General features: G+C 38.4%; 1 long non-coding RNA gene and 1 pseudogene across 6 annotated transcripts in view; one reads left to right on the top strand and one right to left on the bottom strand.

Moving 5' to 3' along the window:
- Positions 1–23,076, bottom strand: part of LOC113594681 (uncharacterized) — a 140,147-nt gene that overhangs the window by 22,646 nt on the left and 94,425 nt on the right. For 3 of the 6 annotated variants that reach the window (XR_008292506.1, XR_003415101.2, XR_008292508.1), the window contains one exon: positions 15,624–18,716. This is a non-coding gene — a long non-coding RNA (uncharacterized LOC113594681). Of the gene's footprint in view, positions 1–15,620; positions 18,717–23,076 lie in introns of those variants that run through there. The other 3 variants (XR_008292510.1, XR_008292509.1, XR_008292507.1) reach the window with 3 other exon arrangements.
- LOC128312784 (programmed cell death protein 6-like) lies at positions 8,537–11,931 on the top strand (annotated as a pseudogene).

Below are 23,076 nucleotides of genomic sequence, written 5' to 3'. Positions count from 1 at the left end.
TTCCCTAATCAGAGGCTAGTCAGGGTGATCCCTTGGTTCTTATCAAATTGATGGTATGTGATTCTGAGACAGATTCCCTCATCCAGGTGTTTTATTAGTCAAAACTTTTTAAAAAAGAAGTCTACAAGATATGTCTATAACACTGACTCAATGAATGAGTAAAGCCTTCAGAAAGATCAATATATAGAAACTTTGGGCTTACTGAAAACACCTTTAGGGGATTTTCTCCTAATGAACTCTACATGCTTCTAGTATAGTGCCTTCAAATGACATTCCAGTAGAGTTCCACAGTCCTGTGAAGGCAAGTTCCTCGCTCTTCCACGGGGGGCAAGAAAACCAATAACACGTACTCTTTGATAGACTGACCACAGAGAATCACTTCTTGGAAGGTCACTTTTATTGCTTTAAGTCGGTCTAAAGATTTTCTGTCTGAGAAAGTACAGCAATGACATCTGTTCATTCTTCAACACAGACCAGCCCTTCACCCATGATTCTTCAATATTTAAACAAACAGCCAAAACAAAGCTGTGCATCAGTGTTAACCTTGTAAACTCAAAAGTCTGCACCTGTACAATTACTAATTAACATGTTCAGTAACAAAGCTGGTAGGTAACGGGTGACATTCACACCTCTTAATTGGTGCGATCAGCGGTCCTTTTGTTGTCAACTGTTAGCAGCTCTCCTCAAGTGTAAAATGCCACAGGTAAAGGGACATTGGCCATGGGTGGAGTGAAAGGGGGAAGGTGGGAGTGAACAAAAGTTTGTAAAACAGATTAGGCTGAGTTACAGGGAAGCAAAAATATGGTCACTGCAAGAAACTGGCTAAAACTGCCAAATGATTAGGAGCATCAGAGACTGTATCTTTTTTTGTTCTTTACCGGTGGTGTAAATCTTGACTGTTTAAAAAATCTACTCCCCCATTACATTGCAAAATGGAAAGACCCCACTTTCAGTAAATTTAACCGTGAATGGGAAAATCCAAATCAATTTTGTTTTTAAAGGAAGGAAGGTATGTCTGGGTAGCTTTTGCACCTAGCAATACACTATAATATTTACTATGAGATTCTTGACAAGAGATATCCTAAGGTTTTTAAGATAGAGCCCAGGATATACAGAGGATATACAGGATATACAGAGCCCTGTATTCCTTCAGAAATACAGGAATCAAGACACATTTCTGTATTTCTTATTTAATCCTCTCTTCTCTTTTTTAAAAAAAGTAATACCAGGCTCCCCTTCAGCTCATTGAGTAACTTCCTTATGATAGTATCCAATGTTGAACTCTCATCATCAATTACCAATAAACTTTAACTTAGGTTTCCTAAAAGGCATGACCCTGTATTAGGATCATTCCAATTGTCAGGATTTAGCTTCCAGGCTTGGCTTTTCTACAGCTCCCTCATAGGTCAGTCTTCTTAAGGATATGGCTTCATATTAACCATGCAGAAATGTTACTATTCTCTACCAACTAGAGGTTCCAATATTTCTTCATAATGGGAGGGGTTACTGTGTTGTCATTTAGGACAAAAATTTGATGTAATATGTTTGTGAGCTCTATGAAGGCAAGAATTATGTCTCTTCCACCTATAAACCACCAACTTCTAGTGCATATGCACCTTCAATAGATAGACGTTACTTATCGAGTGTGAACGTTGGTGTCAACGAGATTTTTCTTTCTTTCTCCTAGCTTCCCTTTCATATTACACATTTTTGGTTTTTACACAATTCTTCTGGGGTGAGTATGACCAGATTTTTTGCAATGCAAGTCGAATTCTCCCTCATCCTGAGACTCTTATTTTCCTTTTGGGAGTGTCTTTCTTTATGTTAACGTACTTTTCTTAGACAGTTCTTCTACTTTGTCTTTATGGATCCGGCTGTCTATCACCTGGCCTTCTCGTTTATTGAAATTCAGCTTCATACCAAAGACTTCACAGCTTTCTACATTCTTTTGAATCCTTCAACCTTATTTTACCTCTTGCTTATCTTCCATCCCCCTTTCCCCGTATTATATTCTTTCTTTAACCTACTTTTTCAGTTATCTATTTATGCCACTTAGGGACTTAAGGGATTTAAGGATTAATTTAAGGGATTAAGACACTAATTTTATTTTACTCAACAATTTTGTGGGTCAGGAATGTGAGAAGGGTGTGGCTGGATGGTTTATCTTGATCCATGTGGTCTCAGCTGGGGTGGGTGGTCTGGAGGATCCATTTCTAAGAAGGCTTCCTCATGCACATAGTCAGTCCCTCATTCCCCACCCAGAATCTCCTCCTCCAGGACCTCTGCACATAGCTTGGGCTTTTCACAGCATGGTGGTCACAGAACAGTCACACTTCTTACATCTGTTCTCCTCCTAATAAGCCTTTCAAAAGCAAGCATTCCCAAGGCCCAGGTAGAACCTGCCAGGTTTCATTCAGTGATCAAGCAGGTCCCTAAGTCCAGCCTAGATCCAATGGGGAGGGAGGAACAGACTCCACCCCTCCATGAAGGGATGGTTTGATCCTACAGGGAGGGAAGGAATTGATGGCAGCAGCCATCTGGAAGACAAACTGCCACACCTACAATTCTCATTTTAATGTTTTACTTTTCTTCCCCATTTGAAAATTCTAATAGCGCTTACCTAATCTGTAGGGTGTTACATATGTGCCAGCGCTATGTTCAAGCAGGAAAGTGACCCCCACCTTACCTCATGAAAAACTATTTAAGGGCACTATGAGGCCCTGACACTCCAAAGTCATGTCCCATAACCAGCCTCCCCAGTCTCTGATTTGAGTCACTAACACCTTTCTGGTGGGCACAAGCCCACGCACAAGCTTACACATGACCTGAAAGAGACAGATATGACCAATCAAACATGGGTACTTCTTTATCCAGAATTGCCAATTTATTTATAAGATGTTTGGTTTTTCCCCGGGGGGGAAACAGAGAGTATGAAGTGGAAGAAGATGGTGTTGGAACAGCAATTGTCCTTTGAAGTGAGCAGAGCTTGGTGACACCAGGCACCTGGGATAGCATCAGGGCATGATGTTCATCAGTCTAGAAGAAGGAGGGGTGCCACGGAGGGTGGTGGTTGGTGAGTGAGTATTGGAAAGGGTGTTAGGTGATGTAATAATATAAAATATTTAACACCAAAAGAATATAAATCACCAATCATCTCTCTTTTCCCCAAAGAACACAAATAATTTAAGAGTTCTCCATCTGTATATATATATAGAAGGAAGGAATTTATGGCAGCCATCTTGGAGACAAACTGCCATACCAACCCACTGTCATTTTTTTAGAAAAATATATGCCATATATATAAGCAAGATGAGAAAGTTGGAACAGTTAAACCATTCAGTTCCCAATCTCCCAGCTGATGTATCTCCTAGGCAGTTTGTATCCAAACTACCAAGAATTTTTTTTTTTTTTGTGATTATGGAACTGGTCACCAAATGATCATTTGGATTACTAAAGCAATGAATTTTGACCCTGCTTTGTTTTCACACTCGGTCCTATGTCCCTTTCCAGCAGAGACTGCTAGTTATCTTTTAATACATATTGTCTCATCTTCCTTATAGACTCTCCAATTTTTAGTCAAAACGATGCAATCTAGAATAATGATTATATTTTTCACCAACCTTGCTACACGCATGAGATCTGAGAAGTCCTTCAAGAGGTCCATTTGTCTACATTCTTTCCTCCTTCCTACTGGTAAAGGAGAAAATGATACTTGGAGCACTAGCAGCTATCTTGAATCATGTAGTGGTCGTCATGGACTAAGGATGACAGAGCAGTAAGATAGAAGAAGCCTCAGTTTCTGATGACTGCTCTATCTACTCCCAGCTTTGTGTTAACATACCACATTTATTTATCTAGGAGACAAAATTCTATCTGCTTTAGCCATTGTTATTTGAATTTTCTGTCACTCGTAGTGAAACCTGATTCTAATACATCCCTTTGCCAGTAAGGTCGGTTGAACAATTTAGTCAGGTTAAAGCAACAGCTTAATTTAAAATATTTTTCCAACAGACACAGTATATAAACTTGCAAAGGCTGATTAAATTTCGCTAGGGCATATCTTTATAAAAAGAATAAGTAACATATGTAAATACCATATCCGAATTTAAATACAGTATTTAACTGCCCTAGATTTCACAATGTATTCATAGCCTTGAGAGGGAATAAGAAACCACTTTATAATCCATTGATCCTTGTAAATTCTGTTTACATGTGTTTTTAAAATACATGTGTTTTGTGTTATCGGTGTTGATGGTCAGGAGCTCTGTATTGTAAAATATTCTTCATGTACCGTTCTGGAGAATAAACTAAGACTTGGTCTGTGACCTGAAAGCCCTTGCTGGGGTAGGGGGCAGTGCTTTGGGAAAGAATACCCTTTTATAAAAGCCAGTGGCTTCTTTTTCTGAAATGGCTGCTAGCATTGCTTTAATTCAATGTTCACTATCTCTTGAAGTTTCCTCTCCCCTTTCCTTCTACAAAGCCTCCCGCACTGAGTCTGCACCTGCCCAATACCTGCTAGAATTATCCCTTTATTTTTTTAAAATTGTTTAATGTTTACTACTTATTTTTGAGACAGAGAGAGACAGAGTGTGAGCAGGGGAGGGGCAGAGAGAGAGGGAGACACAGAACCTGAAGCAGGCTCCAGGCTCTGAGCTGTCAGCACAGAGCCTGATGCAGGGCTCGAACTCACGAACGGTGAGATCATGATCTGAGCCAAAGTCAGACACTTAACCGACCGAGACACCAGGCGTCCCTAGAATTATCCCTTTATAAATAACACCTGATCATGTCATTTCACCAGGAAGACACTTGCTGATTTCTTGTCACCTCTAGCTTGGTAGAAAACAGCTTGCACTTTTTCTGTCTTATCTTCTATGCACTTTCCCAGTCCTCTATCACACTTGCTCTCTATTTAAACATGATGAAATTTTCACCTTTTTTTCCAATTATGCCATGCCTTTCACACCCCTGCATTTGGAACAGGCTATTTTCTATGACTGAAATACTCTCCCAACCCCCAAACTTGCTTTTTATTTTTTAGAACCTTCAGGATGCATCTTGTGGGTCAAAAAGCCTTTGTTCAAAAAGGTGCAAAAACCTTTTTTGTCACTACTACAGATGAGATTAACCACTTCTTCCCTTGCCCATATTCTGCATTTTGTACTACCTTCTGTGACAGCACTTACCAGGTAATACTAGAATGGATCTGTCTTGAAGTCTGATTCCTCCTATGTGACATGTTGGAGCTTTTCTAGTACTGAGCTCAATGTCCATAACCGAGTGGGAACTTGCTGTGTCTTGCAGCATGTATCCATGGCTAAGACAAGGTCATTCCAACAAAAAGGCATTTGTGTCTAAATGTAGTTTTTAGGTTTGTATGATAAGGGGGGGGGGAAATTAGGTAAATTACAGAATGTAAATACATGTTTTCAACTTCTTGGAAAAGATATTCATAGGAATATACAGGAACATGCATGCATATCCTACAAACCACAATATTTTTCTTCCCACCTTGATGAGAAATTTAGCATTTCTTACAGCTGAATTTTTCTAGAATTAAATTATGGAGTCATAGAATTGTAAAGCTAAAAAAGACTTTAAAAATTATTGACTCCAACTTCATAATTTATAAATGAGAAAACTAAGGCCCAGAGAGATTAAAAGATTTGTCAGAGGACACCCAGCTAGTTAGTGTCAATCAGATCTGAAATCCTGGTCTCTTGATTCCACTGTTCTTCAAACATTTCAGTTGTAAGTCCCTGGTTAAGGGCAGCCAGCAGCTGTGAAGCACACGGACTTTAATTTCAAGTTAAATCAGAGCTAAAGCACAGATAAACCCAAGGGTTTCAGCTACAAATTAAACAGGTGAGAGAAGATAAGTGAGATTATTTGATGAAAGTTTTTAAATCATACACTGTTTGAGTGTAAAAGTCCAAGCCCCCAGTTTTCATAAATGAAAGTAAGAAGAAAATTAAATGACTTCCTCCACCCCAATCAGAAAGCCAGAGACAAAGACAAAACTAGAACTTTGAAAGCAATTGTGATATGGACTTCACAAAACTGTGGATAAAATGAGTTACCACATAGAATAATAGTCCTGTCACTCAAAAAAAAAAAAAATTTGGAGCCTGTGGTTGGTCAATTAACCAAAAAGTTGGGTAAACTGGAAATTGTTAAAAAGTGATACGTACACACTATAATGATTTAATTTTAATTTCAAACATGAATGTACACTTATTATACATATGTGGATAAACAATTATCAAAAAATTATGTGAATTAATTTCTTACTGCTGCTGTAACAAGCTACCACAAGCACAGTGCCTTAAAAGGATAAAAAATTTTTCTTCTAATTCCGGAGGTCAGAAGTCCAAAATGGATCTCACTGGGCTAAAAGCAAGGTGTCTGTAGAGCTGCAGGGCTACAGGGAAGCCTCCCATGGGGGCTTCAGGGAAGAATCTGTTCCTTGCCTTCTCCAGCTTCTAGAGGTCCCTCACATTCCTTGGCTCATGGTACCTTCCCAGCTTCAAAGCCAGCAATCACCCCTCCAGCCTCTGTTTCCCTCATTCCCTCATTACATCTCCTTCTCGGACTGTGACTCTACTATCTCTCTTCCACTTACAAGGACCATTGGGATTACATTGGATTAAACTGGATAAACCAGGATAATCTCTCCATCTCAAGATCCTTAATTTAATCACATCTGGAAGACCCCCTTTGGCCATATGAGGTAACATACTCACAGGGTTGGAGGATTAGGATGTGGATAACTTTGATGATAGGGGTGGGAATATTATTCTGCCAACCATAGCCTGGCTGTGTCATTGAAGATGAATCTTCTTTCCTTGGTGAAACATTCATAAAGTGTATTGTCTATGATTTCTATTGTGTGTCTTTAAAGTTAAAGTAACAATTTAAAGCATTTGAAAGCGACCTGGGAAGAATTCTTCCAGATTTGTCTCTCAATTTTTTGTATGATGTCTGTTCCACAACCAATTTCAAGTTGATTTTTAAAAAAAATTTTAATGTTTTTTATTTATTATTGAGAGAGAGTGTGTGTGTGTGAGCAGGGGAGGGGCAAAGAGAGCAGGAGTCACAGAATCTGAAAGCAAGCTCCAGGCTCTGAGCTGTCAGCACAGAGCCTGATGCAGGGCTCGAACTCATGACCTATGAGACCATGACCTGAACTGAAGTCGGATGCTTAACCAACTGAGCCACCCGGGCACACCACAGATTGATTTTTGATGTGATTTGTCTTTTGTGGTCCTTCTGAAGATTTAGATTTTATAGACACAATTCTCTTTTTTGCACTCCTATGTCACTGATTTATATAACATTTATCTAAATCATACAATTACAATAACAAGTACTCCTCACTTAAACAGTTTTGAGGGCACAGAGAACTTGGTACAAATTCCTCCACTGTGGGGCACAAAGGTGACCAGGTTGCTGACAAGGGGCCTACTAGTCCCTGGTCCTCAGTGTGCCCAGAAATAAATGAAAAGTGTTCTTCATCTAGTAGACTGTATATGTGAAAATGGTTTAGGAAAGCTTCTGTTATATAAAGTGCCTTGTGTACTGGAAGGCATTCTATAGATATAAACAATCACCATTAGTGTCGCTTTTAATTCAAGATCTGGTATTGATGCATGCAAGGTGGAAAAAAGCAGTCTAGAAGTTAGCCTGATGACTAGGGAAAGTCAGAACAATTTGAGAAAACATTCTGCTCAAGCCACAATAAAATCTATAATTAAGTTAACAATGTAAGTCAAGTTTCAATCAATAAAGTCTTTAATTATAATGAATGGTTTATTTGCTTTATTAATCTGCTTTTAAGCTTACTCACTATTTCTCTGAAAATTTAGGTTAAACTGCCTAACTAAAGAGCTATTTTCAAAAATATTTAATTGGCTGGAAAGAGTGTATTGAACTCTTCTTTCAGTTGACCTACCTTTAGAAAACAAAGCTATTTGGCTCACTAAACTATAAATGTATCCAGGCATCTTTGTGAAAGCGTATTTTAGACTGAGTAGTGAAGGGGAAAGAGTCACTCACCAATGCCCTGAGTTTGTAAACACAGATATGTAAAATATGACAGTACATAGAACAGAAAATCAGTGCTAAATCTAGAGTTTAACAGAAAATCAGTGCTAAATCATAGAGTTGGGAACTCTATGCTGCCCTTGAACTCTATTGTTTTTGACCACTGAGTCAAGAACTGTCTCCACCTACCAGGTGGTTGAGGAGCACTAGAGAGATTCTAAATGACCCTGTGAGGACCAGCTCCTAAGCCTAAGGTATACTCATCAGCCAAGGCATGGGTTTCTTTATCCCCACCCAGAGTGCAAGCAGTACACTTTCTTATCCTGAAGCTGCCACAATGAGGTCAAACTAGCTGCCACAAACTAGGTGACTTAAACAATAGAAACTTGCTGTCTCATACTTTGTGAAGCCAGAGTTCTGAGATCAAGGTGTTGACAGAGTCATGCTCTCTGTGAAAGTTCTAGGGAAGACCTCTCTCCTAGCTTCTGGTACTTCCTTGATTGTGATAACATAACTCCACTCATTTCATGACATTCCCCCTATGTGCATATCTATATCCAAATTTCTCTTTTAAGGGCATCAGTCACATTGTATTAGGGGTCCATCCTATTCCAGATGACCTCATCTTAACTAATGACATCTGCAATAACCCTATTTCCAAGTAAGTTAACATTCTGAAGTATGGAGGGTTAGAATTTCAGCATGTTAACTTTTGGTGGACATAGTTCTACCCATGACACTCTCAGTGGAGGAAACCATCATCACCATATGGTTCATACTAATTCTCTAAATAATTTTAACTTTGATAACCAGTATATGGTCAAATTTAACCACATACTTCAGTAATAATCATAATCATAAAAATTATAGTATGTGCCAGTAGAAATAATAAACACATAAACAGATGAACAAAACAAAAATTGATAAAAAATTGGTGAGGTTTGTTGTTAGCTATGAATAGGAACACTATCAGTAAGAAAGAAGAAACTGAGGGCATGCGAATATGAGAAGCAGAGAAAAGATTTTAAAAACAAAAAGCAGGGGTGCCTGTATGGCTCAGTCAGTTAAGCGTCCAACTCTTGATTTGGGCTCAAGTCATGATCTTAGTTTCTTGAGTTTGAGCCCCACATCGCACTCTGCATGCTCATTGTGCAGAGTCTGCTTGGGATTCTCTGTCTCCCTCTTTCTCTTCCCCTCTCCCCCCTCAAAGTAAATAAATAATTTAAAAAAAAGAAAAATCAGAGGAAATAGATCAACTATAAGAGAGATCAGGAACCAGACAAGGATGTCTACTCTCACTACTGTTACTCAACATAGTACTAGAAGTTCTACCCACAGCAGACAAGAAAAAGAAATAAAAGACATCCTAACTGGTAAGACAGAAGTAAAACTGTCACTATCTGCAGATGACATGATGCTATATATAGAAAACCCTAAAGACCCCACCAAAAAACTGGTAGAACTGATAAATGAGTTCAGTAAGGTTGCAGGATACAAAATCAATACACAAAAATTGTTGCATTTCTATATACTAATACTGAAGTAGCAAAAAGAGAAATTAAGAAAATAACCCTGGGGTGCCTGGGTGACTCAGGTGGTTAAGCGTCCAACTCTTGATTTTGGCTCAGGTCATGATCTCATTGTTTGTAAGATAAAGCCCTGTGTCGGGATATGCACTGATAGCATGGAGCCTGCTTGGGATTCCCTTTCCCTCCCCTTCTGCCTCTTCTCTCTCTCTCTCTCAAAATAAACAAATAAACTTAAAAAAAAAGAAAATAATCCCATTTACAATTGCACTGAAAATACCCGGAAATAAACTTAACCAAGGAGGTGAAAAACCCAAACTTTAAAAACCATAAAACGTTAATGAAAGAAATTGAAGAGGACCCAAATAAATGGAAAGATACCCCATGCTCATGAATTGAGAGAACAAATATTGTTAAAATGTCCCTACTACCCAGAGAAATCTACAGATTTAATGCGATCCCTGTCAAAATACCAACAGCAGCTTTCATAGAGCTAGAACAAATAATCCTAAAATTTGTGTGGAACCACAAAGACCCCAAATAATCAAAGCAACCTTGAAAAAGAAGAACAAGGGGCACCTGGGTGGCTCAGTAGTTTAAGTGTCTGACTTCAGCTTGGGTCGTGATCTCACAGTTTGTTGAGTTCAAGCCCGGGGCCGGGCTCTGTGCTGACAGCTTGGAGCCTGAGCCTGCTTCGGATTCTGTGTCTCCCTCTCTCTCTACGCCTCCCCCACTTGTGAGCATGCACTCTTTCTCTCTCTCAAAAATAAATAGTTTTTTTAAAAAAGAATGTGACAAGCTGAAGCACTTAATAAGTACACGTGTCTTAAAAAAAAAAAAAGGAAAAGGAAAAGAAGAACAGAACTGGAGTTATCATAATCTCAGATCTCAAGATACACTTCAAAGTTGTAGTAATCAAAATAGAATGATACTGGCACAAAAATAGGTATCATAGATCAACGGAACAGAATTGGGAGCCCGGAAATAAACCCACGATTTTATGGTCAATCTTTGATAAAGGAGGCAAGAATATGTAATGGGAAAAAGGCAGTCTCTTCAACAAATGGTGTTGGGAAAACTGGACAGCTACATGCAAAAGAATTAAAGTGGACTACTTTCTTATACTATACACAAAAATAAACTCAAAATGGATCAAATACCTAAATGTGAGACCTAAAACCATAAAAATCCTAGAAGAGAGCACAGGCAGTAATTTCTCTGACATTGGCAGTGGCAACATTTTTCTAGACATGTCTCCTGAAGCAAGGGAAGCGAAAGCAAAAATAAACTATCGGGACTACACCAAAATAAAAAAGCTTCTGCACAGCAAACAAACCATCAACAAAACAAAAAGGCAACTTACTGAATGGGAGAAGGCATTTGCAAATGATATGTCCAATACAGGGTTAGTATTTAAAATATGTAAAATTTCTCCCATGTCTCATCCCAACCATGCCTGGGTCCATGACCGCCTACCCTTGCTGTCCTTCCGTCCCGCCCTGCCAGAGGTGTAGTGCTGACAGATCAGAGCTTTCCCAGAGGGTTCCCAGAGGGTTGACAAAGATAGGAGCCAACTGATGCTGGACAATGAACTTCAGCAAGCACTATCCAATGGCACATGGACTCCACTGAATTCAGTGACTGTCAGGTCGATGACCTGTTTGACCAAGAGAACAAGGCTGGTGTGACCTTCAGCGAGTTCACTGTTATCTGGAAATACATCACAGACTGGCAGAATGTCTTGCACACTTACGGCCAGGGACCACTCTAGGATGGTTGACAAGAAAGAGCTCAAGCAAGCACTTTCAGTGTATGGGCCCTCTGACCAGTTTCACGACATCTCCATCCACAAGCGTGACATACAAGTATGGGGGCCCTTGATGACTTCATCAAGGGCTGCATCATCTTGCAGGGGTTGACAGATATATTCAGGTGTTATGATATGGATCAGGATGGCTGGATTCAGGTGTCATATGAGCAGTATCTATCCATGGTCTTCAGCACTGTATAACATTGGCCTTTGCAAGTACATGACTCATGGAAGGAGGACTAAAAATGCCAAATCTCCCTTTAAAGAAATGGAACACAGATGCAGGTAGATACTATTCTTCCTTTAGATTTTATATAGTTAACATTTGGGGACCTGACTGTACATATGTGGATAAGCTGATTAAGGTTTTGCAAATAACAACAATAGTTATAATCATTATTCACATACAAACATTTGATTTGAGACTGTTCAATTGTGTCATGAGGTAAGATATAATAATATTTCAGGTATCCTGCATGCAAAAAGTTTATCATGTGCATTTCTAGATAGCTCCAGTTCTGTAGTGGGAATATCTTTATTAGCCAACAGGAATTTAAAAAATAATATAGACCTTGGACAGAGACTTTTATGTGCCTTACGTTTTTAAAATGAGGTTTATTGTATTTGTTTGAATATGCAACATAAGCAATGAATAAAATGCAAATGAAAAAAGAACTTACACAACTCAACTCCCCCCAAAAAAGTTTAAAACAGGCAGAAGAGATAAACAGACATTTCTCCAAAGACATCCAAAGATGACCAACAGACACATGAAAAGATGCTCAACATCACTCATCATCAGGGAAATGCAAATCGAAACCACAGTGAAATATTACCTCACACCTGTCAGAAGGGCTAAAATAAAAAAAAAACAAAACACAGGAAACAACAACTGTTGGCAAAGATGTGGAGGAAAAGGAACGCCTGTGCTCTTTTGGTGGGAATGCAAACTGGTACAGTCACTGTGGGAAACAGTATGGAGGTTCTTCAAAAAATTAAAAATAGAACTACCCTATGGTCCAGTAATTCTACCACTGGGTATTTACTCAAAGAATACAGAAACACTAATTCGAAGGGATACATGTATGCCTATGCTTATTGCGGCATTATTTACAATAGCCAAATTATGGTAGCAACCCAAATATCCATCAACAGATGAGTGGATAAAGAAGATGTGGTATGTATATACAATAAAATGTTACTCAGCCATGAAAAAGAATGAAATCTTGCCATTTGCAATAACATGGATGGATCTAAAGGGTATAATGCTAAATAATATGTGGAACTTAAAAAACAAAACAAACAAACAAAGAAAAAAAGGACAAACAAAAAAGTTCTTAGCTATGGAGAACAAACTGATGGTTACTAGAAGGGAAGTGGGGAGAGGGGATGGTAAGAGAGGTGACGGGATTAAGAGGATACTTATCCTGATGAGCTCTGAGTAATATATAGAATCACTATATTGTACACCTGAGACTAATGTAACATTGTATGTTAAACTGGCATGTAAAAAGAAAAAGAAAAAAAATCAGAAAAAAGAAAATGCAGTCTCCTATAGGAAAGCATGCTTATCAGGTCAGAAGAAATTGTCCAACGACTGAGTACTGGAATCTGTAAGTGGCTCCCTATCATATCTCAAATATCTGAGCACCTTCTATCTTATCTTTGGTGCCAGAGATTAACCTATGGTGGCGATGGTTTAGAAGTGAATGCTTAGAGGTAAAGTTTGGTATGGAAAACAAAGTCCATTTATCAGTAAGGTACAAAGTAGAAGTATGTCTCATTTATAGTAAGCATTTAACTAAAGTACAAGTACAAACTTTCACTCAATGACACAGGTGTCAGGAAACAATGGGCTAAAATGTGGACTGCGTTTGCCTCAGGTATGCAATAGACAATAAACCAGAAGGAAACATGTCTTTAAACTCCAGGGAGTCTACAATCTTTCCCACATATCAAATGTCTTTTTCTTGCTTAAGGATCATTAAAATTTGTCATCTTTCTGCAAGGCCTCAGTTATCTAGAATTATTCAATAATTTTATGGATAGTTTAGTGCTCCAATTTTTTTCAAAAAATGTTTATGTTTTTAATTTTTGAGAGTGAGAAAGAGTGTGAGCAGAGCAGGAGCAGAGAGAGAGAGAGGGAAACACAGAGTCCGAAGCAGGCTCCAGGCTCTGAGCTGTCAGTACAGAGTCCAACACGGGGATTGAACTCATGAACCGTGAGATCATGACCTGAGCCACAGTTGGACCCTCAACTGACTGAGCCACCCAGGTGCCCCTAGTGCTCCAAATCTTTAAATTTCCTTTTTTTATAGCAACATTCCCCAGTCGTATAATATACAGTTCTATGTGTTAGTTAACAGAACTTACTGAACTTATGGTCATCTGTGTTATAAAGGCAGAAGGTTTGGGACATCAGGTTGACTCTATTAAACACAATAAACCACCATAATACATTTTACAGTGAATTCTCCTCATTTGTCTTTTTCTTCTAAAGAGGGTTTGCAGAATGTGCTATGGCAGAGCCTCCTATACCATATAAGTACAAAAGTAGTTATTAAATTAAAGGCATAAAAACTTTATCTTAGTTTGTTATTTTGCCTTCAGTAAAACTGTTATCAGCCCTAACCCACTTTCTAATTGAACCCACCTTCAATTCATAAGAAATATCATTTTATCAAAACTTATAATATTGCTACTAAAGATCATGAATAATAGATAACATGGTGTTATATTTTTATTCTCTCATAACCACAAATAGAACTTTGCACCATTTTTTTTCAACACCTGATATATAAGTTGGGACTTTTGGCTACAATTGCCAGAAATAAAACACAATGTAACATAAGTTTTAAAAAAAGAAATTTATTGGTTAATAAATATGGAAAGTCAAAAGTTGCATGTAGCATGGCTGGATCTAAGAATTCAAATGATGTGATCAGGTCTCCGTCTCTCCATTCTGTAATTATGTCTTCTTTTGCTCATTGCCTATCCTCTCTTGCCTGACAAACAGCACACCATCTGAATCCCCCAAAATACCCAGTATCATAAGTGGACAATCATTTTGTTTTCCTGTTTTTGTTTTTGACTTTCCCCCCAAGGATTTCCCTCAAGAATTCTATCTCATTATGCTGATACTGTAGCCTCTAAGCCAGGTATAACTCAAACAAAAGATTATTATGTAGTTGCCAACAAGTATACTGATTACAGTCATCTTTATCTCCTCTATATAATAAGGAAGAGAAACGTGTCCATTTACTTAAGAATGGATTTTCTATGGCTATCTTTATGCTGTAAAACATCTGGAAGGAAACCAAAAAAATCAACCAAACAGCAACAGCAACAATAGCATCATCAACAAAAGTCCCAGCAGTCTGTATTTCCAAATGCCTAGGCTATAAAATTAAAATATTGATTTGTTAATTGAATTTTTAATTTTCCTGAAGATATTTCAGCTTCATGTAGGCAAAATTCAAAACATACTTATGAAAAACAAGCAACTAATTGTGTATACAGAAGAGTTGGTTTTATGGCCATTGGGCTCTTACTCCAAAGACACAAACTTAGTCTTAGTAACAAGTATTTTATAATGAATCTTGAGTTAGATTTCCAAGATGCCAGGAAATCACGGCAATATTGACCAGTGCAATTCAGTCTCAAAGCAGCATTTTATAAATTTGATACTTTTAAAAAATCCTGTCTAAGCCAAACAATACATTATGTTTACACAATAAACTACTTTGGAGGAAAACAAGAAGCTGGTTTTCAATAAAAGTAACACAATCTTAAAATCCTGGGTATTAGTAAGACAAGAATTTTCCATATTGGACTATCAACTTGAAATTAATACACCATAGATTTTCATCTGTGTGTTATAAAGAATCACCTGATATTTTTACTCCTTTGCCTTACATATAGCATTTTTACTAGACAACATTTAAATATCAACATAATAGAATTAATAGAATTGCAGTTTCTATACCAGATTCAGAGCTGAAAGTATATTCAGAAAGTCAAAATATTCATTACTACTCTGTGATTTGAATCAACAATCTTCAGAAATAAAAATTTGGTATTTAAACTGAAAACTTGGGGAACCCCTGGGTGGCTCAGCTGGTTAAGCTTCCACTCTGGATTTCAGCTCAGGTCATGATTTCATGGTTGTGATATGGAACCCCAATCGGGCTCCACACTGGGAATGGCACCTGCTTAAGATTCTTCCCCTCCCTCTCCCTCTGCCCCTCTCCCCGCCCCCCCCCCAAATGAAAATTTGTGATACATCCCAACAGTAATTCTCATTTACAAAAGAAGCGTTGTAATACCACTGTTTCACATGTTACTGAATGGCCACACTGAAACAGTAATAGAAAAGTGGACAGAAAGTCTTCCATTCTTGTGAATGCAAGTGACAGAACATCTTCTGATTTCATCTTTTCTGATATTCAAATTGCATGTGAGAGAAATGACAAAGGCAAGTTTTATCTATTTGATTAAATTGACTAAATTGCAAAGCTCTTTACAAGCACACAGCACCAACATCTAACTCTATATGCATGAGCTTGACTTCTCCATTGTTAAGTGCTGAAGGTAGTAAAATCAGCAATCCCTTGGTTCTAGGAATTCGGTTTTTGAGATCAGGAAACAGCTTCACCTCTCAGTTTAAGTAAACATTCGGGAGATGTATGAAGATAGAATAAACACCAGTGATGAGGGTGTTTCCTCAAGATCTCTTTCCATGATGTTCTTATACTTACATGATCTGGCCAGTTTGCTTCCCTGGTCATCAGTGGAGTGTGGTCTATCTTGGACTCGTTCTCATGTTTGTCATCTCCTACTGGACATTCAGTTGTATCTCATATGCGTGAAAACACCAATGGGTAAGTAGTTAAGGCTCTCTTGATGACACTAGCTCTCCTAATCATTCCTCAAGCAGTCTATAATTCCCCTTTGTAGTAATCATGTGTCTATGTAATTCTAATTTATTAATTGTGTTCCCTATAACACCATAAATTCCATGAATCCAGAGGCTTTATCTGACTATACTCTGTATATTTACTGCCTAGAAGCATTGTATCTAGAACAGAATAAATGTAAAATAAATATTTGCTGAATGAATAAATGAGGCAATTGCAAGCAGTATCCTCCCTGTTCTAATACAAATTTATGGGATTTTCACAGATGAGTGGGAGATGTAGAGTAAATTGATGTTTCCCAATTTGCTTGCTTTTGAAAATACAGATTATTAGGCCCTTCCCCTGGAGCTACTGATTCAGAAAGTTTGGGGTGGAACTCGAACATCTGTGTTTTAAACAAGTTCCCCCAGATAATTCTTATAGTGGAGTAAGTTTAGGAGACAGCATATTCAGGATTTCACCTTAGCTTCATAATTCTAGGATGTTCTTCTTTGTTCCATGATCTGAGGGCCTCTGGAATCCTCATAATTCCCATGCTTTTTAAGAGAAATACTGATATTATTATATTTCTTTGTTCTGCCGACCTGGAGTTTCTTGATCTATTTGTAATTCTGACTAAATATGAGTAAACCTGCCCATCTCCTGGGTGCAACACTCTGTGTCAGGCATGAAATTTCACCTTATGAACTATGTGCCTCGTCTTCAGAAAAAAAAAAAAAAAAAAACAACAAAAAAACCAACCTTTCAGCCAGTGTGTGAGTCTGGCTGACCACTCAACATGTACAGATAATATGATTTGACTGCTTTGCATTGCAAATTGCTCTTTTACTCTAGGAAATTGTGTTTTAACGGTATGCACAAACACAGAGCCTTATAGTAGACATTTGATATTTCATTCTTTCCAGCATCCTTCCCCTCCCTAATTTTGTTTTGGAGGAACCATTTTTAATCACATGGCATGGCATAGATATGATTGACCTCACCCCAAATTTTAAAGTGGGACCTAATCGGTTGATGACAAGACACAGAACCCAAGCAGAACCAACGAACCAGAAGAAAGGTTTGCTAGGGTTTCTGGTACTGAAATTAGTTCTTTCATGGATGCTACCAAAAGAAATCTTTCTTTTCCTTGCCAGTGAGGAGTAAAGATGAAAGGTCTAGAACTGCTAGGGCCATTTTGAGACGCTGAAGGTAACTGAGGGCTATCCACGGCCCTGTGTGGAATCTGAGGATGAAGTCAACACAAAGGACAGGGAAACTTGAGACAAAACCAGTCCTGGACAACATTATATGAGTTTCCAAGTTAAGCCTCAATTACAGCCAGCCCTGACTTACCTTTTCAAGTATATGACCTAATAAATCTCCCGTATTTTTATGTCAGTTTAAGCTGGTGTCTCTATTACTTGAAACCTAAAATTTCTTAACAGATGTTAAGATCCATGGCTATATCAGAATACAGCCTTTAATGTTCCTTGAAGGGGAAACGGAAGAGCTGGGAAGTCATCAGTGGAGCCAAAGGTTTACATAGGTGCTAGAACACCCTCCTGAAAGAGCATGGTTTTTGTTCAAGAAGTAAAAATAAGGATCACCATGACCTACCCAGTAACCACATTTTCCAAAGAAATCCATACATGTAATCTAGCAAAATATTTTTTTCCTGATATGCCAATTCATTATATGAAGTCTCAGAATAATATAAAAAATTGAAATCACATTTCATTATGTATTTCACTAATTGCCTTTATTGTAATGAAAATAAAATTACATGAAATCAAGATTAGCCCAGAAAATTCAGGGCATATGGTGTCCATATCTAGGGAACATCCACCTTGTTTTATTGGAATAAATTATTGTTAAAATGAACACACTGCTAGAAATGCTGTTACCAGTCTGCAGGTCATAAAGATAAAAAGGGCTAAACCAACCTCTCAGTGCTGAATTGGCAAGTGAAACGCTACGTTCTGCACACAATAGGTATGCAGTGAATATATCTGACTGACAAGAACCCTGCTAGGACTAGCAGTGAGCTATTTAAGCCCTGCTGTTTCTTGTGGACTTTGCCAGGCTTGGCTGCAGAGTGAGGACGCGGGAGTCATTAACAAGAGCCCCAAGCTACAGCTCCTCTTCCTCCACTTCAAACTTTCATAAGCCCTATCGTCAGGTGCTGGGCTCTCATCAGTGACTGATAGGCACACAGGGTCTGAAGAAAACACTTTTGTACTGGATTATTTGTTGAGGATAATAATTTCACTGTGCCAGTGTCAACAGGCTTGTTACTATGGAATTTGTAAATATATTCACTAAACTGTAAAATGATAGTCTTGAGTTGAAACTGACCTGCTTTTAACCTATGTGTTTTAGACATCTGGCATCCAAAAATTCTGCTGCATAACACAAATCAAAGTAGATGAAACCAGTTAGCTGAAAATAAAAATGAGAGTGATCAAGTCTTTCTGTTTCTGGAAGAAACTAAGAGAAACAAAGCAGAGACTATCTTTGAAAATCCAAATTACAGGAGTCTTTTTAATATTAGGAACTATATATACCTATGTATTCAAATATGTAATACACACACACACACACACACACACACACACACACACACACATTTCAAATTGACCTCAAGCATTAATCAAACAAAGGTAGCAAATCTCAGCCTTCATAAAATATTCCAGTTCAATAGAGAAGGAATTATATTTCCAGAAATGGAACCGTGTGCTGTGGTTTCATAGAATATTTGCCAAAGAATCGGTGGTGTGTGTAATCTTTATATTTAGGCTTCATCATCATATGATAACAGAAGATCACATTTTCTCAACTAAGCAAATTTAACATCTCATGCCCCTACCTGCCCATGAAAGAACTCAGTGCCCCATCCACCACAAACTGTCCATGGTCATTTTCCTTCCCACTGCCCATGAAGCTTTTATCATCTGTTCCCTCCAGACTTTTCAATAGCAATAGGTACAACTATCATTAATTGAGTATTTATTATGTACTAAACAGTGTGCTGGTGATTTGCATATATGTTCTCACTTCATCCTAACAACAGTGAGGTAGGTGCTCTTCTCAGTCAGCCATCTTACAAATAGAGAAACTGGGGCTCAAGTTCATATGTTAAAAATGGCAGGCAGGCTGAATTTTAACCCAGTCCATCTGATTCCAAAGCCCATGTTCTAAATCATTACTAATTGATCATTATTCCCTTTGGAGGTCTCAAAAGGATTTTAAATTTCTCTCAACAATTGTCAGGCAATATACCCCAATTACATAATCTGGTTCTGACATATTCAACTGAAATTCTTCCGATAGACCATCTAAGTTTGAAGGAAAAGGTAAAACGCAACAAATAATATTTGCGTGTCTTGTGGCTTTTAGAATTAATCAATTATATTTAGACAGAATCTGGTGGTTCAGACGCTAAGAGAACACACTGAACTTGTATTTTGCCCATTTTAGTAATGATTCACCAGGCTTTATATCTGACTCCATCTGAAATTCATCAGTGCTATATCCAGGACATTTTTTTCTTTATCTGCCAATTTCATTTCATGTTCTCACTTTGTGCTTTTCCTGTAGTAATATTAATGATTTTGGAACACAGAGGCTGTGATGGTGGTCTTCCGAATACTAGCGTGACAGCATTATTTCAGATTGCTTCTCTAGTCCTCTCTATATGTACCCAGTTTTTTCTTTCCTCCATTCCCATCCTCCTATTTCTTCTCTCCTTCTTCTTCTCCCATAAATTTCCCATACCATAATTTGTCTTACGGTCTCCAGGTCATTTTTCTTTTGTTCTTAGAGTCAGACATATGCTCACAGTACGGAAGACCGAGATACCATACTTTGATCAATTTGGGGAGAGATACAGATATGGATGTGGATTTAGAATTACATATACATATATAGATAGAGATATCGAACTTCTCATTGTTTTTAAGACATAATTTTTTTTTCAACTTTCAGCATTCATGAGATCGGGTCCAATACAATTGGTGGTTCCTTTGATCTGATGAAGTACAATAAATACAATCACTTTCATGACCGTAGTGTGTTTTCTAATAACTCAAGCATTTCTCTTTTTTTAATCTCTCAAACACAAATACACATGTATAAAATTCTCAGACACCTTGTCCTATTTCTCCTTTCATGCTCCATGCAAAAAGACATGGGATCTGAGCTCTGTTGTTATGGAAGTTCTTTCTCCTATGCCCTCATTCAATAATTTTTAGGATATATATATCAACCCTCCTCTTCAAGTCAAATTCCAAAATGCGCTGTTGATTTTTTTCAGGCATTTTCCAAATATGCTTGCTTCTTTCTTCCTTCCTCCCCTCCCCCTTCGTCCTCTGGTATGTGACAAGGTGCTACATACTGTAGGTCTAGGCTAGGGAGCAGTGCTAGTGGGCTCCAGCATCGAGATGTGCACTAGATGTATGTATTTTATTATTACCTTTCCTCCACAGCCAAGACTGTCAGAAGAAACATGGCATTCTTTACAGCTTTCTGCTAAGTGTCAGGCTTTGCATTGCAGAAATATTTGATAAGTGGAGCATAAGTTGCAGGAGCACATCCATGCAAAAGGCAGATACACAATGTAACTTTAACTCTCCTATTAACTTTTTCATTTCCCTGCAGAAGTTGTTTCTGTCCATATTTTTACTTCAGCTGGGCTGAGTGGGAGAAAGAACTCAAAGGGAGGTCGAAGCAGATGGTTGTCACAAACTGCATACGGCAATTGAGAATTAGTGTGCAAGCATATGCAACCTGGTACAGTATGAAACATTCCAGCATATGAGTGCCGAAATAAATCAAGCCTGGAGAAGATCGGGATGATAAAATGATGAGCTCTTCTTTCCCTGTTACATATATATATATAGGCCTTCTGAATTCATTAGGGTATGTTCTCTGTTTTCAGTAGGCAAGTTAACACCTAAATTGAGCAGATTCATGTAGATTCTGGTATCTTGCCTTTTTCTCTCATCCACAGTGTGCTTTCTGAAAAGAAATCCTTCTGAAGAGGTGTGCATCCTCTGCACATGAGAAGGATTGGAGATGTGCCATCAATTTACCTGGACAAATTTAATCATCATAATAATCACCAGTCAGATACCAAAATTTACATTTGTTCCCCAATTTATTCACAACAGCTATGCACCACGCACTAGCAATTTATATAGAATCTCCGTGTACATTTTTGACTATTCATGACCCTACTGGTGACCAATTTGTTCACAGCAATTCATTCATCAAACATGCTGAAGTGTTCTTCCAGTAAGAATGGTAATAAAGAGACACACAGCAACGGTGGTTAACAGGAAGTGGAGCCAAACTCACAGCCCAGAAGTCCTTACGGTGGTAGTAGTGAGGAGACTAGCACTGCCACGTTGCCTTTTACAGTAATAACTAACTGGAAGTCTCCCTCAGTGCTCTCAGGAGTCTCAGGAAAGGGGATAGAGCCTTTCCCTCCATCACAGATGAAGGAACAGAAGAGGAGGGTTTAATTGTCAGTCACCTCTCCTCTCAGAAGAGCAAAGATCAGTTCTGCAGTCAGGGTTGGTTTGGTCCTCGTGGGCCTGTCTGCCGCTCCACCCACTAAGCCGTGGATTTTTGTGTCCCTACGTGAGGCCAGGGCTGGTGAAGACAGGTCCACGTGGGCCTCTGTTCCTGCAGTCAGGGCACCTCCACCCTTCCCTCAGCTTGCTCCCGATGAATTTTTAAGAAGCTACAGTTGTTTTCAACAAGGTCCTTCCTGCCTTCCCGCCATTGCCTTTCTGCTTTGTTCCCTTCCCATCTGTCCTTCCTTGTGAGAGGTGAAAGAAATGTAAGACGCAAAAGAAATGGAAAAGGGGGAAAGTGATGGGTATTGGCTCAAGAATAGATATTGAATTACATATTGGTAGACCAAAACACAAATCAACTCTGAACTACAGGAGTCCACCAACATGCACATAAATCATTTATAACGATAATCCAAGACTAGGTCCAAATCTCATTAAAGTATATGAATCCTTAATCTATTTTGGCAAAAAAGCGCCAATACACATTTTTTCTTTTTATCATAAATTACAGTTCTGTGGCACTGTGCAAATATTACCAAGCTGTAAGACAGCTGTGCTCCATTAAAATGTGTAATGGTCGCTGATTTCTTACAGCACATGGTCATCAGGCTGAATCTACAGCCAGTAATTAGGAAGATGAAATGTTTAATTGTGCCTTAATTTTGATAAAATTTATCTGTCACACATCCCGCAGCCGAGCATTATGCTCACAAATCAATGTCATCGGGCCGAGCAGGAACTCAAGCACCAGACTCTTGTCCCTGACAGATTCATTTGAATATGTAACTGCTCATCATGAGCAACCAGGCTAAGGAAGAAAGTAAAAACTTTCCTTGTTGACATTGTCCCGGTGAGGTGCGTCCTGTTAACTTCCTTTATGGAAAAGAAACGCTCAAAAATAGTTCCGCTGTTCCCTCCTAATGACCGTGTCCACCTCTAGCTCTGGTCATGTAAAGAAAGACAACCCCTCAGGGTCTGTTCTTTCCTCTTGAAATCTATTAGTGCAGGGAGAAGAGAGAGATGGAAGAAGGAAGAGAAAAAAATAGAGAAGTGAATTCAGTAATGCACTTTTTAATCCCATATCCTAAGATCCTTATTTTGGGATAGGTTAGTGAGGTAGGCAAGCCATCACTTTTAAGCCGGGTAGCTAAACATTCATCTGCTCATAGAAATGTTAGACTGCTGGAGATGAAACTCATCTTGATTTATCCATAGGAAAA

This window comes from Acinonyx jubatus, chromosome F2 (assembly GCF_027475565.1).
Source record: "Acinonyx jubatus isolate Ajub_Pintada_27869175 chromosome F2, VMU_Ajub_asm_v1.0, whole genome shotgun sequence".
In the NCBI taxonomy this organism is placed as follows: Eukaryota; Metazoa; Chordata; class Mammalia; order Carnivora; family Felidae; genus Acinonyx; species Acinonyx jubatus.
This window is presented reverse-complemented; position numbering and strand designations above follow the sequence as displayed.